The sequence below is a fragment of the Musca domestica genome, unplaced genomic scaffold (assembly GCF_030504385.1).
Source record: "Musca domestica strain aabys unplaced genomic scaffold, Musca_domestica.polishedcontigs.V.1.1 1, whole genome shotgun sequence".
Lineage (NCBI taxonomy): Eukaryota > Metazoa > Arthropoda > Insecta > Diptera > Muscidae > Musca > Musca domestica.
Window position 1 is genome coordinate 25,781,739 of NW_026712114.1, and position 18,702 is coordinate 25,800,440.

Consider the following 18,702-nt stretch of genomic DNA (forward strand, 5'->3'; position numbering starts at 1 on the left):
TTTCCCTGTCCTTCACTCTCTTCCCATGCAAAATTCCGTGTCGATTGGTTTCAATTGTGTAATCAGGAACATTTTTCTGTTTTTGGTCCATTTCAACACCTACATATATTGCAGGCATTCTTAAAAACCCTCTGAGCCTTACCCTACAGTTACGAAATTTTTCGTAAGGATCGGCTAATATTTATTTATATAATAACCCCAAACTGTGTTGTAAGGTGAAAAAATATTACAAAATATACACTTCAATATTATAAGCCAAATTGAAAAAATCGCATGCGATAAAAAATATGAAAAAAAATAAACAAAATCACAAAAAACTACAAAATCAATATTAGCATCATTATAGGCTTCTTATTATGCGATTTTTTAGATTTTATGTTTTATGCCAAATTTGTCCAAATCGGCCCAGCATTCTTGAAATATAAACATTGTAGCTAACATCGCCTTCCTTTGTATATATACATTGTATATATTTCGCTATATATATCCGATATATTTACTATCAGCATCTACGTTACGGTCGGAACTTTGGAAAATTGGAAAACTTCTGACCAGCTCTAAGTTCTAGGTCCATGCTAATATCCGCGTCGATTGGTCTATAATTGCAACTTGTAGATCAACTGCAAAATCAGAAATTTTTTAGATTTTGGTCCATTTCAACACCTAAATATTATGCGATCATCTTCTTTTCTGACCACCTGAATGCAAAATTTCGGGCCATAATTGCGACCTGTAGCGTGATTACAAATTAGCACGGACATACGGACGGACGGACATACATAGCTAGATCGACTCAGCTCGACGAGATAGGAGGATCCATATACAATTTCCTATGTGGGAAATAAATATTTCGAGGTGTTGATGTTGTAGGGTACAATGAAACCAGAACACACTAGTAAAAAAACTATTCGGTCGGCCGAACTATGAATACCCTTCACCACTTGGAACGAATTTGGCAATATTCTTAAAAATACCGAATGTAGCCGTTATATTAGGGTCTAAATGACGACGTGGACCTGCATCATTAAAATACCGAATATAGGGTGGTACTATTATATGGGGCTATGCAAAAAGTGGGCCTGCACAGACAATTTTCTGTCTTAGGCTGTAGTATCCATTACCTACTTCAAATACCAAATTTGAAACAATTCCGGTGAATAATGTCGCTAAAATCATCAAGAAACCGAATATCGGGAGGTACCGCTATATGGAGGCTATACGATGACGACCTGCACAGACAATTTTCTATCATAGTATCCATTACCAACTTCAAATACCAAATTTGAAGCAATTCCGGTGAAAAATGTTGCTAAAATCATCAAAATACCGAATATCGGGAGGTGCCATTATATGGGGCCTATGCGAAGACGTGGACCTGCACAGACAATTTTCTGTCATAGGCTGTAATATCCATTACTAACTTCTAATGCCAAATTTGAAACAATTCCGGTAAATAATGTCGCTAAAATCATTAAAATACCGAACATCGGGAGGTGCCATACGAAGACGTGTCTGGGGGCTATACGAAGACGTGGACCTGCACAGACACTTTTCTGTCTTAGGCTTTAGTACCCATTACAAATATCAAATACCAAATTTGAAGCAATTCCGGTGAATAACGTCACTAAAATCATCAAAATACCGAATAAGGGGAAGCGCCGTTATATGGGGGCTATACGCAGACGTGGACCTGCACAGACAATTCTCTGTCACAGGCTGTAGTTCTCTTTAGGAACTTCAAATACCAAATTTGAAACAATTCCACATAATATACATTTGAGTAAAATTTTATCAACCTTCTTCATTTTAGAGTGAATTCCACAGACAGATAGACGGACAGACAGAGAGATATCGCTAAATTGACATAGAATTTTATGCTGCAAAATGTCTTTCAAATTTTAATGATTTTGATGATCTTTCCAGGTTACAAAAGCTTATAAAATTCCCTTTTTAGCAAAAATTAATAATACTACTTTATGCTATCAGCTTTGTTGTGCAGAGCACGAAGAACAAAGTTTTCCTGTTATTGATGCGTTTTTTCCACACTTAGGTCCCTGCAACTTTGCTATTTTTCTAACCGGTCTTTGATTTGTTTGAAAGGTAATACCCGGCCATAATAGAAATCCGCCGTGAAAATCGAAGTTATGCACGTTTAAAGTTAAAACTCCAAGAAATTCGGATTATCCCTTTATTTACAGTTCTATCAGCAAAAAATGTTTAAGTGGGGAAAAAGTGTCTTCTTTGTAAAACTTAAAAATTGTACAATTTTCATTATGGAAGGTTCGAAAATCAATAAATGATAGGCAAAATTATTTCCGTATGTCAAATTTTCATATTCCTGACCAATATAAAAATCTTCCTCTCTTTAAACTCTACACCAAAGAATGGATTGCACACGAAGTTTGTCATTCTGTTCGGTATCTGATTTTTAAATATTTATTATACCTGTAATGCATTTTTTTGTTGCATGCCAGCTTTCTTCCCCAGTTTATTTGCCAAGGCAAATTAAGGTCATGTAACATTTCTTAAGACATTACCATTCGCTGCATTTAATGTCAAGAAATAAAATGGTATTTTAACAGCAGTCCCGTTATGACATTTGATACCCGAGTGCTATGCGGTAAATGAATCACTGCAAAATCCATTCATTCAGTCCATAATTAAAAGAGTGGATGAGAGGGTTCGTGTTGAAAATTTAATATAAAGAAGAATATGCAAACAATGTATTACATATGGGGTTAGCTACACTGAAAGCAATGGACTTTTGAGTGATTGAAATTTAGAAGGTGAAAAAATTACTGAAGTTTGGATTTTCGGAATTTAAAAATGCATACTTTTTTATTTTCTTAAAAACTATATTTGAGAAACATTTTAAACATTTCTTGAAAGAGAACATATCCAAAAATTTTTGGAATGGCATTTGAAGTAAAAAATCTGCTCATTTTACAACATGCCTTTTACCCCCTAAAGCATACCAACTGCTAATTTCTCAACGTTTTCTCCCCTCAAATCCCAGCTTTAAAAAAAGGACTTCTTCATACTCTTGAAACTTCTTGCATACCATGTAATTCGTTCCGTGTAGAAACCAATCTGCTTTTCATATCCAGGGGATGTAAATGAAGTCGGCAAAGTAAAAGTTACGGAAGTAATTTTATACTTTGCTACACTTCACCGACACTTGAATTAAATGAAGGGACATTTATTTCAAGAACAGAAAACATGGAAACTTGGTATGTAAAATACGATGAAAAAAAAAAGTGGATCAAAAACATTAGTCATTCATGTCCTGTTAGGCTAAAATGAGTAAAGAGATTGGACTGAGAACATTATGTTGCAAAATTTGTATTAAAGTTCTTAATAGCTGAGAGTGATATGCATAATTATTATAAATTGTCACGTTTACGAAACTTGGAATCTTTTATATCGTCCTCTTGTACAGGGTGAGATAAAAAAAAACTGCAACAAAGTCAAACAATTTCAACATCAATTCTTACATTTTTTTTAAATTCTATTGAATGAAAGCAAAAAATGCCGGAAATAGCATCAAATTTTAGAATACGTTTAGATTTGTTCGAATTGGTCGCCTTTGGCACGAATTATGACCTTAAAACGGCCAATGAAACCGTCACTCGCTGCCCGAATGTTGCTCTTCGGTATTTTGGTTCATTCCCGGCGAAGCGTTTGCTTGAGGCGGTCGACACTTTGGTATTTTTTAGTGCCAACCTTGCTTTCCAAAGTACTACAGACACAATAGTCCAACGGATTGGTATCCGGAGATCTTGGGTGCCGTTGAGCGCTGGAAATGAAGCGAGGAACCTCTTTTTGTAACAATTCTTGGTTGGCGCGTGCTGAGTGCGATGGTGCTGAGTCCTGTTAATGTCCAAGGTCCTGTTAATGTCCAAGGTCTGCGGCCAAAATGTTTGCGTGGCCAAGACTATACACCCTCCAGAATATTTTCGCGATAATATTCGACATTTATTCTGATGCCACGATCGATTAATACGAGCGGAAAGCGACCATCGGCTGTTATGTCTTTGCCCCGACCTCATTTTCCAATATTTGCAGAATGGAATATTGTCGGACGATTGGCTTAGAAATGACAGCAGTCTGGAGTTGGTTGCAGATTTTCATCTCGACCCATGTAGAAGATATATTAAGGATAATTCTACTATGTCAATTGGATATCCATTCTGGATTTTTCGAGGAGAACTTCCTACCAAAATATTGAAACATTTACGATTCGAATTTCAAGACGGTAATTTAGTAGACTTTTGTCGGCATTCTACTTTTCAGGATAAGTTCGACGCCAGTTGTGCCGGCCAGGAAAATTCTACTAGGCCACTAACATATGGTCCTGTATGCGTTCTTGGAGTTTCCATTTGGCTGATATTAATTTTCATTAATAAACATCCGTGGGTTCTTCTCAAAAAATGCAATTTATCTTGGAATACCAAATTGTTTTGGAAAACATTCCAAATACTGAAGACTTCAGTTTATCTTCAATTTCAATGTAATTAGAATTTTACACAGGTATTTCTAGGATATATGCGTTAATATCAAATTAGAGGAAATTATATATGAGTGCTATATACGAATCTGAACTGAAATTTCGAACAAAAAATTATGAAGGACATTTTAAAATGTCAAACTTTTTTGTTCTTCTCTTAAACCACAAAACACACCCAATTTTCAGCCTAAATTATTTTAGTATTAATTTAAACATTTTAACGTAGCTGCATTATCTTTGAAGACATGAATTTCATGTCTGAATTGATGTAGTCATCACTCATCACAGCCTTTCCACGTAGCAACTAAATGATAAATAAAATTTCAATTGTAAATGAAATTTATGAAAATCCCGAGGGAACAATTCAATTTTACAACATCCATTTAGATTTGTATTGAGGCCGATAAGAACAGAAAAACATTTTCGCTTTTGCACAAAAACACAAGAAAAAATAAAATGTTTTGGAGGCCAGAGAATTATGTTTATGCTGATGATAACAGTACACGACAAATATGCGTAGAAAATTGCGTATTAATGCAATTTAAATATTTATTTCAAAAACATGTAAATAGGACTCTAAGTTCGGCCAGGCCTAACTTTTTATACCCTCCACCACTACGTTAATCAAAGTGAACTGAAATAATAAAAGAGTAGAATATGTTAACTTAGAAATTCAATCCGTTTGTAAAAAAAAAATAGTGTCCGAAAGGAAAGTTGAGAATGACATGTAAGGGGTTTGCAAGGGTTTTGGTGAAAATGTCATACCAAAGGTCAGATAATTATTCTATGCCTAGGATCCAAAAAAATTTACCACTCTCTTCCAAAAATAAGGATCGCAAGTGCCAAAAAGAGGCTAACGCATATAACTTTATCGATAATAGCATCTTTAGCATCGAACATTTTCCGGAGTAGACTAAAGCCGGTCGTCCAAAAAAGTTCTACATTTAATATAGACTCCATCAAACGAAATGCCGTTGGAAGAATTGAGAGTAGGGCCAGAAAAAGCTAAGAGGACAATATCTTAATAAGTCAAGAACCAATGGGAGAAGCCAGGTTATCACAAGATAAAATATGTTATGTAACATCGGATCGAAGAGGAAACCTTACAGAATATCGAATATCAGGAGGTATCGTTATATGGTATGTCACTCAAAGCCAAGCGATTGGATTTATATAAAATACCGTCATTCTAGACAAAAGCCTTGGCAATGTCCAGGGAGACGGATATAGTTCCTCACTTTCCGATGAAGCCTTTGCCAGCAAATCTACTCGAAGATTTTAAGATATGCGTCGTGGCGAGGTCAGTCCTAAAACCGATCTCTAAATCTCATAGAATCCCACATTTCCCCTTTTCCTTCTAATCCTCGCGAAACCAAAAATGATTCGAATAACTTTTCAAACGGCAATAAAAGGGAAATAGTACTAGAATTACCACAACTGAACTAGAATAAAAACCATCATGGCCTCCTTTCAAGCGGTAATAAACCATCCTAGAATGAAGCAATAATTTAAGACCTTGCGAAACTAGAACCACAGGGCCTAACCTTTAGCAATTAGAAGACAGTTATAGTTGACACACTGATAGGTAAGACAATTTTTGTATGAGGTTTTCAATAGAGCCAAAAAATGTCCACGTCTTCGCACAGAGTGAAAAAAAAATGTAACAAAGTCAAACGCCATATTTTTTACATTTTTTAAATTGTATTGAATGAAAGCAAAAAATGTCGCAAATAGCATCAAATTTTAGAAAAAGTTTAGATTTGTTCGAATTGGTCACCTTTAGCATGAATTATGGCCTTCAAACGGCCAATGAAACCGAATATTGCTCGGCGGTATTTTGGCCCATTCCCGGCGAAGCGTTTACTTGAGACGATCGACACTTTGGAATTTTTAGTGCCATCCTTGCTTTCCAAAATACTCCAGACACAATAATCCAACGGATTGGTATCCGGAGTTTTTGGTGGCCATTGTGCGTTGAAACTGAAGCGAGGAACCTCGTTTTGTAACCATTCTTATGTGGCGCGTGCTGAGTGCGATCGTGCTGATTCCTGTTGGAATGTCCAAGGTCTCGGCCAAAATGTTTGCGTGGCCAAGGCTATAATGCACCCACCAGAATATTTTCGATAATATTCGGCATTTATTCTGATGCCACGGTCGATTGATACGAGCGAAAAGCGACCGTCGGCTTTTATGGCGACCCACACCCCACATCAGCATTTTCATTGTTCAGATTCCATTATTATGACTTGAAGTACATTTTTATCTTAGCCTCATCTGAAAAAAACACAACTCCTCTAACATTATGGTCTCTGTGACACAAAAAAATTTTTGGAATACTTGATATCTATAAAGGGAATCGGAATTTCTTAGCTACAACTTAAGATCGACATGAATTCTTCGAAGTGAAATTGAAACCAAGTAAATAAATTTTGAAATAATCACTGCCATACCAATATTTTGAAGTCTTATATATAAGCTTGAGATTCCACACAGAGTTATTGTGAATAATTAAAGAAAAAAAAAACAATTATTAACAACAGTTAAACACTTGTTAAGAAAAAAGAAACAAAACGAAATATAAAATCAACACAAAGTAACCCAACAAACTACATGAATATTGGTATATTTGTACAATCAGACTTCAAATGGAGAAATAACACAAGAAGAAGAAGAATTGGCAACAAAAAAAAAAACACACACACACACAAACGTGTAAATGGCGAAATAACGATAATTGACAGCTAACAACAAACAGCCACAACTGTTGAGAGAAATTATTTAGAGAAGTTGCAGAGGGAGGCAGGTAGTTAGTAAATGAAAAAAAAACGCGGTTTCTACAAACCCCAGACTTAACAAGTAACATCAACAACAATAAAAATAGCAATACCAACAACAACAGCAAAGATTGTACAATGGAAAAATAAATAAATGGCCATACTAAATTAAATTCAACACAAAACTGGTTTACAAACAATAACACATGTGAGAGAGAAAATAAGAGAGCGATTGGAATGGGAGAGGCATCAAAGCAGACATCAAAGCAAATGTCACTTGTTGTTTTTTTACTTTAACGGGAGCTTTATGCATTTATTTCCATATGAGCGAACAAACACACCCGAAAACACATTTAGAAATGCAATCGACTGACACTAATTCTCAAAAGACGCTTTTTTTGCCAAGTGGAAAGAGTGTCGGAGAGCCAGAGAAAAGTAAGAGGAGACACGAAAAACAATAGAATGCAACTAGGAAGTAAGGAGAATGAATAAAAAAAATGAAAACAAATGTCAGGGGGTTATCACTTTAGTTTGAAATGTGTCCCCAATATATGTTTTATTAAATATTTCAATTGATTTTTATTTGATTTAAGTTGAAGAGGCACAAAAAGACACATTGGGACTTTTCAATTAGTCATATAGAGAATGGAAATGTGTTTATGCGTCTCATAATAAAATGCAGAGGTGGTTTTGAGAGACTATTTTTCTTTCATTTGTTTAGGTCTTTCAATAAAATTAGAGAATTAACAACGGATTTTTTATCCCGTTTCTGGAATTCGTCCTTGACAATATTTAAATATCTGGGGAAAAAAATTTATGGCTTAGCTCTAGTTTAGTAAAAACTTCGAATTTTTATATTTTTTTCCAGAAATACCCATATCTAGATTCCGGGAAAGATTTTTTTTTTGGATGTCGGATGGGATTCAGGGATATTTGACCCGGACCTACTAAGCCGATATGACCAGAATCATTTAAAAGCTTATGAAAATACCTATTTAACAAGTGGTCATATGATTGAGTTATTTCAAACGATTCGGGGGTTTATCAAAACTATTGATTTTTTGGACCCGGACTTTTTTAAAATCCCCAAAAGTCTAAAAAGGCCACATTTTAGGTGTCTACAGAATATATATGCCATATTATATATTTCTTGGATCCAGAGATATGCGTCTTTGAACTCGGTCGAGCCGATTATGTTCACTAGATAACAAATCCATCCTATATTGCCAATATCGGCTCAGTAGATCCGGATCTAACCCTGGTCTTGCACCCGGACTTTTGGGTCAAATATCAGGCAAGTTTTGGCCTTATTAAATAGTAAATAGCTTTTACTAAACTAAATTTGTCTCAATCTATCTATTTTTATAGAAAAAATTTGTGTTTGCTCCTCTTTTCAATATGGCTTTCCATACCTACATCAATTCTATTCATTTTCAAAAATTTTGAAATTTGAGCCACTTTTTCCCCAGCTGATTTGGCATTTCATGCTAGCACTGAGTGTTAAAAATGAGTTCACGCATATTTTTAAGTCTCAAACTCATCACTCGTTCCACCCTCAGATAAGGAAATCCCTCACTTTCACATAGAATTTCCCCAAATTAAGGTTTTCCCTATGGTCTTTCCGAATTGAAGAACACTGGGTTTCCTTATTATTATTATTTTTTGTTTACATTATTTTCCATAATAATTTTTTTCACAATCAAGATTGCATTTGAAGGTTAATGTGTTTTTATATTTTTAAAATGTATGATTTTTTTGTTTGTTTGGGTTTTGTGCGCTGGACAATGGCGCTGCACTCGATGCTGGGTTAACCGCAGACGATATTGTGCATTGCGAGTATTATTGTAATTGTTTTTTTATTCGTATTTTATATTATTAGCACGTGTATTCAATCGTTATTAATATAAACACTTATTGCACTCTGTTACGCAAAATATAAAAAATATCGTTGACAAAGCTCTATTATAAAACAACTTCAAAGAAACATTGATAGAGGACGAAAAATCACCAAATTTAAATAAAAGTTTTCGAGATAATTGATAAAAGAAAAAAAAAACAATCAAAATACAAAAACAAGTATTAATAAGAAAAATGGCAACCGAATGGTGACAGTGAACCAGAATACAAAAATGAAACATAGAACTTTTTCAGATACCCTACACCATATGATGAGGGTATCTTACATTTTTAGTTTCATTTGCAACCTCTCGAAATATCCATCTTTGATATATTTTGACATCGTATTGGAACTATATTACGTTGAGCTTTGAAACGTAAAAAAATGTTTTTGATCTGTCTTGTATTGGAATGATAACAGGATAAAAAATTTCTATCGGTTTGCCGACCAATGCAATTTATTATTTTGATTTATGATATGATCGAAACCCGCGTCGCAGTGCCGGAAAAATGGTTCGTAAGCTGAACATATCGCAATATTCCATTCGGCAAATATGAAAAATGAGTTCGGGGTAAAGCCATTGAAATTCCAAAAAGTGCAAGAACCTACACCGCAACAGAAAAAATAGACCCAAAAGAGCAAGATTTGCTTCGCTTGGCCGAAAGTGGTGAACTGCCGAATTTGGTTTTCTCCGATGAAAAAACATTCGTTGTCCAGCAGTTTGTAAACAAACAAAATGATAGTGTTTACTTGCCGAAGAGATCAGCTGAAAATGTGCACCTTCGGTTGGCCACCAGAACTCAAGCACCGGCCATGGTGATGGTGTGGGCCACCATAACAGCCGATAGTCACTCTCCGCTCGTTACAAAATGAGGTTCCTCGCATTATTTCCAGCGCACAATGACCACCAAAATCTCCAGATACCAATCCGTTGGACTATTGTGTCTGAAGTTATTTGGAGACCAAGGTTGGCACTAAAAAATACCAAAGTGTCGATCAACTCAACTTGAAGGTTCCTGACCAAATTTCCGGCAAAAATAAGTATAATTTGATAAATTTTCGAAAAAAAATATCTATTTTAGACCCCATTTTTGGGGTTTCAATATTCAATTTGAGCTTAGTTTTTGCTATAGATTTATTTCTCGCCAAATAATATTATTTTAGGTCCCCATTTCGGGTGCTTTGGGCGTAGATTTACATCTCACAAAAAAATGTGCAATATCGGTCCAATTTTTTATTTGAGTCACCATACGATGAAATATCAAGATTTTCGATATTTTAGAGGTTTCTGCCCCAATTTGCAAACGACTTAGCCGTAATTTGATAATTCGAACTCTCTGTTGGTAGATTTAACACCTGCAAAAAGTTAGTATTGTCCAAATTGCAGGTTGCACCACTTTTTGATACAGGCCTGCCTACCATGCCAGATTTTCGTTGTTTTGGAGGTCTCTGTTTCAGTCTCTGAGGGAAAATCAAACTATGTATGGCATGCCCGCATTTCGCGTTCTTTTGGTCGGAAAAAAATCAATACAGGTCAACTTTTTGTTATATTCCGTAATATACCGTATTTTCCACGGAATCTTTGGGAGTACATTTACATGTCGGACAAAATGTTCACCATAGGATCGCTTTTTAGTACGATTCGATTCCGTATTTTGAAGGTTTCTGCCCCAATTTAATTTTCCTAATCAGTTTTTATATGACATTTCATTTTCGTTATTGCTAGGTTTACTTCTAACAAAAAATACAAATTTCCGGTTGGCTGTTGGTAGATTGACTTCTGGCTAAAAATACTCTATTTAGGTTCGTTTGTTGGTAAGTCAATGGTACTTACCGATTTTCTGTCCGTAATTTCTAACTTTAGGGGTGATGTCTCCAAATAACGGTGTTTCTAAATTTTAAAATATGTATTGGTGGAAATTTTGGGGCTGAGGTCCAGTTTTAAGAACTACACATATTTTGCAAAACTCTGTCGGTAAGATTTATTCCTCTCGAAAAATATTCAATTTATCCATAAATCAAGATACAGAATGTTCAGGCCATTTTAATATGAAGTCATTTTTAGTTCTTAGATATTTTGAAATCGTAATAAGTAGAAAACACAAATGGAGATTTTGGGACTTAAGTCCAGAGAACAATGGTACAATGTTTTAATTCTTGAAGTGGGCAACCAAAATCCTATAAGTTTTCCTTTTTGTTAGCTCGTCTAATACACAGTGGAAATTAATATGTAGCTATGGAGGTCTTGATTGGAATAATATAATGACCCGAAAAACTTCATTTAAAAAACAAATACTCAAAATCGAATGTCAAATTATGTCACTTGTTTTCGAGTGGTGTATGAACCGCGAATGTAACACAAACTTTTCCGTAAAAATCTACAAGTTTTCAAATTATATTTTGGCTCACTTTTTACATAAATTAAATTCTAACAATTTAGTACCATATCCTATGGCATACGTAAGGGCAGTCGAAGGAAGTTGGATAAGTCGACTTAGAGTGACTGCTTCGTTTCGTTTTCATCTCTGATTGCCTTGGAAAAATCCATTCTTCACCACTCATAAATAGGTTTCTTTGTAAAACCTCGTAGCCCCTGTTCAAATCTATTCATAGCCGAAATACATTGATTCCCAGCCCCAAGATCAGCCACCTGCAAAACATATCTGTGGAAGTTTAATTTTCCCACCTAACCGTTATTAAAATTTGTTCATAATTGATAATCATAAAAACCCCACCCAACTCTGGTAATTAATGACAACATTAATCTTTAAAAGATTTTGTTCTTAGATGGGTGTTAAGGCCAACATAGCTCGCTAAATGTGTCTGTCTAAGAAAAAAATATACAGTGGTGGCCATATCATATGCAACTAAGATTCATCTACGTTAAAAGGCTATATAAATTTGTAAATTTCACAACGAAGTATATAAAGATGGGTTAATTATAGTCAATACGTTCTTACGATTTCAAATTATTATCAAAATGTGCATCTTTTGTTTACATCTCTATGTTTACAGGTGTTTTGTTGACAAATATGAAATTTGGTGTGGTCAAAACATATGCAACTTTATATATTTGGTTTAAATAACGGCATTTTTACAATTTCGTTTGTTCTATTGTTCTTCTTATTATTAGCTAGAGACACTACGTAAAGAGATTTAAAGCTACCTTCACATTTTTATTGCGTTGCTTTTTTCACAAAGCTAAAATAGAGTTTGTTCAAAAATGGCACGCGATAAATTTGGACTTGAGCTCAGACAACGAATTGTGACTGCGTATTCTTCTGGATTATCACAAAAATGTATTGCCGAGAAATATACCGTTCATAAAAGCTCCATATCGCGCATCATTAATAATTACAAAAAAAAATCACAAGTCTCTGTTATACACCGTGGTGGTCGAAGTCGAAAAACAAGCGATCGGACGGACAAATTAATAATCAGACACGTGAAAAAAGACCCATTTATATCATCCTCTAAGATAGTGGAAAGATTTCAGTTGCCAGTTTCTGCTCGCACCATCCGTAGAAGACTTTTACAAGCCTCCCTCTGCGCAAGACGTCCTGCAAAAAAACCACTGATATTCAAGCGAAACCAGAAAAAGCGTTTGGAATTTGCTAAAGCTCATATAAATTGGACAGAAAGTAAATGGAGAACTATATTATTTAGTGATGAGTCCAAATTTAACATCATTGGTAGCGATGGCATGTGCTATGTAAGGCGACCAGAAGGAAAACGACTCGAAGCACGTTACTGTAAAAAAACGGTCAATCATGGAGGGGGCAATATAATGGTGTGGGGTTGTTTTTCTGGTGCTGGAGTTGGCCCACTGCATAGAATTGTTGGTATTATGGATAGATTTATGTATAAAGACATATTGCAAAGGGTAATGCTCGCATACGCAGAATATAATATGACATTGCGGTGGGTCTTTCAACAGGACAACGACCCCAAACACGCTTCGAAGGTGGTCAAATCGTGGTTTGCCGATAATAGAGTTACGGTAATGGAATGGCCACCCCAATCCCCAGATTTAATCCCAATAGAGAATCTGTGGGAAATTGTAAACAAAAAAATTGATCGAGAAAATTGTACAAGTTTAGATGTTTTATTTTGCCGGCTGGAAGATGCCTGGAAATCAATCCCAAAAAGCGTCATTGACAATCATATAGCGTCAATGCCTCGAAGATGTCAGGCTGTAATCGACAACAACGGATTTGCAACAAAATATTAACTTTATTTGCACTTTACTGAGCTCGATTTAATTAGTTGCATATGTTTTGGCCACTTCATAATAAGACTGAATATCTTTTTCTAATTTTTTTTTATAAATGAATTGAATATCTATGGAGTATATGTTTTTTTTCTTAAACTACAAGCAATAAAAAATAATATTTAAAAAAATAATTGCATAATTTTGTTTTCAGAAAATTTTTTCACGGTTTTTGGTAAAGGTTAGATTTCAGTTGCATATGATATGGCCACCACTGTATATCGTTGGAATCAAGGTCTTCACTATGCAATACACGTCTTACTATATTCCCTAGGTCAGTTTTCAAAACAATAAGAAGCCAGGAGTCCTAAATCCATTCTAACCTGATTATTTTCACACAATTTATGCTTTCGTATTCGTGTCGTGTCATGTAATTCGAACTTAATGACCTTTTGTTAAATATTATCTGGTATATTCAATATCGGTTCACATATAAAAGCTAAAACGAATTTTGTTTACGGTTCTGGCCAAAAATATTCAGTATTTCAAGGTATTAGTATTCCCAAATTGTTTACTTAATATAGGGTACAAAAAATTCCGCACAACCTAACTTATCACCGTTTTTTGCTCCTTTTCTTTTTTCTCATTTTGTTATTGCTACAACACCAAAAACAAAAAATTACCGTATTAAAACAATAGGCGGCGAGACTGGATGCTTGATGGCAAAAATCAAATTCGCCCGAGAGATGATGATCAATGTTTTCTTCACTTAAACAATTTCACAGCCCACAAAACAGCCGGAGAGACTAACAACAATTCCACTTCCAAGAATTTCTGATTATTTTGAATTGAAATTAATTATAATTATTTTTTTGTTTGTTTTGCAAATTTACTGCTTTTAATTATACTGAGATAAGTATTACGTTATTGGTGTTGTTGTTATTTATAGATTTTCATTTAAACATTAAAATTCAATACGGCACTTGGTACGTTTTGGTTTTAAAAGATTCAAACAAAGACTTCGTCAGTCAATACGTATTTATTTTATTATTATTTCTGTTTTATTTTTTGCATTTGATAGAGGAGAGAAGAGTGATAGAAAAGACGTAGGTTTGGTTTTTTTCTTCTAAAAACAACAATTGTTTAAAACACACACGTACGCACATACATGGAGACACACGCACACACTCGAACACTCACGACATGGAGACGAACGCGCCAAGCCAAAAAAAACAACATTCACCTGAAGGTGTTTCTCAAAAAGCCCGTTTTATTTTAAGCTGGCCTTTAATTTCAGCAAGGGGTTTTCCGTTTTCTTATTGTAAATTTTTGGCTAATGAACTTTCCGTTTGTTATTTTCTGCTCTCTTCCTCCCAAGTTGTCATTGGTTTTGTTTACGTTTTATGATTTGACAAAAAGCCAAGCTCAATACTTTGTTTTATTAATTTTTTTAATGTGTTTTTTTTTTTTCTTCAATATTATTCTTTTCTCACTTTAAACGCACACACTCGTATAAAAACACACAGCGAGACTTGAAAACTTGTTGTCAATTTTAAAACGCGCTCACACACACGCAACAAACATGCACATACATGAAATTTATTTGCGGGCTTAGCTTTGAGATTGGAAACAAGAGTCGAAATAAATCCGCTTCTATGCACGACCGCGTCGACGTCTCATAGATAACTGAAACTCGCTTTGCACAAGACCAAGCCAGAGCAGTGCCACAATCATCGTCGTGTTGTGTGATAAAGGCAATGTTGGTTTGGTTGACTGCCGCCACTCACTTTGTCAAGTGGAAACATACGAGACATTCAACGGTGAAGTAATGCCGTTTGGGAGCCAGCACACACTCTGTCATGCCATGACAATGCATTCACAGAGAGTTGTGAGAGGCGAAATGCCATCACAAAAGGGAAATGTTAAAACAGCCTCACACATGTTACACTTGTTACTCAGAGACATGTAGCCATTACTGTTGCTCATACTTGTTGAGAGAGGGAGAGTAATTTTCTACTCTTATTACATTCCTCTCTCCTTGCTCACTAAATTTCCCAAATGAGAGTCTTAGATAAAATCACAGCTGTTTACCGGCATTTTCTTGTTTTGGTTAATCAAACAATTTTATAGCATGCTATAATTTTTTCCTCTCTCATCCTTCACTCACCCAACAGCCACGATTTAAGACTTGTTGGTTTGGCATAGAGCAAAATAATTGGTGTGTTTGGTATCTTTTGTTGTTGTTCTTGTTGTCCCTTATATTGAATTGTGTTTTTCCGTAGCGCTTTGTTGTTTGGTCACAGGAAGACACGTGCTTTACTGCTTGTTCAGATGATTGTTATGTGGATTTCGTTGTGTCTGTTACCTACATATCTACCTTAAATCGAAAGGACACTGTCTGGAAAGACATTTTACGTAAGAGAACGTCGATTTTTGAATGAGAACATTATTTAACTTTTGTTTTGTTGCGCCTTTCATTCTTTGGTTGAAAAATATAGTTGAGCGGTTTTGTAAAAAAAAAATGAACTTTTATAGAAATTGGTTGGGTTTTCCGTTGCAAAGTAAAATGTTAATCCACATAAATACAAGAGTAAATAAATCCACATAAATACAAGAGTAAATTGATTGACTGACTAACTGATTTAATGATTCATCAACGCCCAGACGAAATGGCTGAAACCTGAATTTTTAAACGTTCGTTGAGGTTCACTCTAGGTCCAAAGGTGTCAAATAAGGCTGGATTTTTGGAAATTTCTACTAGAACGGTACTAAATTACCACACCCTTTGTATTTGACGATACCAGTATAGCTAGAACTCTCTTATTTGAAACGAGGGTCAATTATAATGTATTTGACGGATGTACCAAAGGGTTTTCGAAAATTCACTGTACGTGTACGAAAAGTACTAAAAATGTACTACATTTGGTATCACTTCGTATCATATAAACGGTTAGGGTTTAAAACTAAAAAAATGGGATGGTAATCAAGTTTGAGGAGTAAAGTCGATAAAAGGGAGTAATGTTGGACGTGTGTGCTCATGTATACGAAATGTACTAAACTGTACTAAATTTAGTACAATTAGAATTTGAAGGAATGGATGGAGCTGGAATCCTGAGATTTGAAATTAATATTATTGGAGAAATGTTTTATTTGAATATGGATGTAGTTTTCAAAATTTGTACTCTGATGTGCTCGAAAAGTAATTTAGTACTAAATTTGGTACAATTTCGATTTGGGTGAACCGATAGAGCCGGAATGCTGACATTTTGAGATTATTATTGCATTGTAAGTTTGAGGTTTGGAAATTCGTACTTATAAATACTAAATGGTACTAAATTTGGTACAAATTGGATTTAAATGAAACTATAGAACTGGAGTCTGGAAATTTGCAATTATTTTTGGAAATAAGTACTACAAGAGCACAAAAAGATAATAAAGGGTACACAATTTAGTATTGATTGCACGGACAGTGTTGGGGTCAGAATATATGTGGGTAGGTTTGAGATATGAAGTGGAAATGAATACTCACGTGAGCGAAAAGTACTAAGTGGTACTAAATTTGGTGTTAGGTGAAGGGCTAGAGCTAAAATTAAGGTACAAACCGAGATCTGATGTTGAGATCCGGCGTGATTTTGGAAATCTGTATCCTAATTGTACGAGAAGTGCTACGTGATACTAAATAGGGTATTGGGTTAATGGATAGAGCTGGAATCCTGAAATTTGATTTTGAGTTCTCTGTTGGTATCAGGTGTTGAGATATGGAGGTGGTTTCGGAAATGTGTTCTATAATTGTACGAAAAGTACTAAATTTGGTATTGAGTGAAGAAATAGAGATGAAATCCCGTTGTATCTGGTTAAGGAATAGAGCTAAATTTCTGAAATTTGATGTAGATGCCACTGCGTTAGTGGTTAAGATATAGATGAAGGTCCATTGTGTAATGGTTTTACAAATATCATCTTCGGTAAATTTCAAAATTTAAGATTTTGAAGACTTTATTTGTATAAAAGGTAAATATTTTCTTATTACTTTCCTAAAAAGAAAAAAATGTAAGACTTATGTTAGATACGAAATGGACAACATTGGTCCAGCCCTTCGGAAAAATGTTAGTGAGTTACCAGATTTAGAGGATCGAAGTATCCCACCTTCATCTAATACAATTATGAAATAAAATAGGCATGTGCAAAATTTATGTGAATAAATGTTTATCAAATTTTTAAACTATTGTAGGGAAGGTACGAGAAGAAGCAGGTAGATAAATTCACATCAGATATATGGTTGGGAAAAATATTTAGATATATGAAATGTGAAAAGAAACGCTGACTTGTTTCGAAAATTATAAAAAAAAAATATTGAAAATTGTTACCCCTGTGGAGAAGGTACCAAAAGGGGTGGGCCGATATCTATCGTCTTTGCAACAGATCTTGAGTTAGGATGTGCGAAATTTAAAGAGCATCGGATGCTTCTTTCTTGCTATATGAGCTAAAGAGTTATTCGAAATTTTTGAGAGTTACCAGAAAGAAAAAAAACGATATATCCTATCTTCATACCTGATATTGTGCCAATAAATGTATCGGGATTTGTAAAATTTGAAGAGAATCGAACTTTTATTGCGCCCTTTGTAAGAGAGGTTTCAGAAGAGAAGAAGTAGTCCAGATCTTATGTTGATAAAAATATTGAGATTTGCCAATTTTGAAAGAAATTGGATGCTCATTTTGCGTGTTATGAGCTTCATGGTTATTCAAAATTTTGACCCTTTGTGATGAATGGTTCGTTCTACATGTTCTTTAAGCAGATCTTAGGCTGTGGTAAATATTGGGATGTGAAAATTTTGAAAACAATCGGGTTCTTATTTCACATTTTATGAGAGCTATGATTATTCGAAATGTTGACCCTTTGTGGCGGATGGAGTAGGCCGCTATTGTTCATTTTCGCACCTGACCTAGCTCTGATAAAAATATATGGATTTCCAAAGGTTGCACAAAACCGAATGATCCTTTCTCTTTCTTTGAAAAATTTGACTTTTTGTTGGGTAGGTACCAGAAGATTTAGACCGAATCCAAATGTCTTGAAAAAGATTTGCTCCAAAGAGACCCAGGGTCTTAAACCGTTATTTCAATGAGGCACGTTTTGACCGTATCAAATGATATAGAGGGTGAGATAAAAAAAAACTAAAACAAAGTCAAACGCCAAATTTTTAGATTTGCTCAAATTGGTCACCTTTGGAACGAATTGTGGCCTTCAGACGGCCAATGAAATCGTCACACGCTGCCCGAATGTTGCTCTGCGGTATTTTGTCTCATTACCGGCGAAACG

The 18,702-nt window shown here is 34.9% G+C and overlaps 1 protein-coding gene across 3 annotated transcripts in view; it reads right to left on the reverse strand.

Annotated features, from left to right (window-relative positions):
- The window catches only part of LOC101891253 (protein toll), a 311,410-nt gene extending 296,235 nt beyond the window's left edge, over positions 1-15,175 (reverse strand). For 2 of the 3 annotated variants that reach the window (XM_059121110.1, XM_059121116.1), the window contains exon 1: positions 14,072-15,175. The gene's annotated coding sequence lies outside the window, so the exon portion shown is untranslated. The remainder of the gene's footprint in view (positions 1-14,071) is intronic. The other variant, XM_059121120.1, reaches the window with a different exon arrangement.
- Between the last annotated feature and the right edge of the window lie 3,527 nt (positions 15,176-18,702).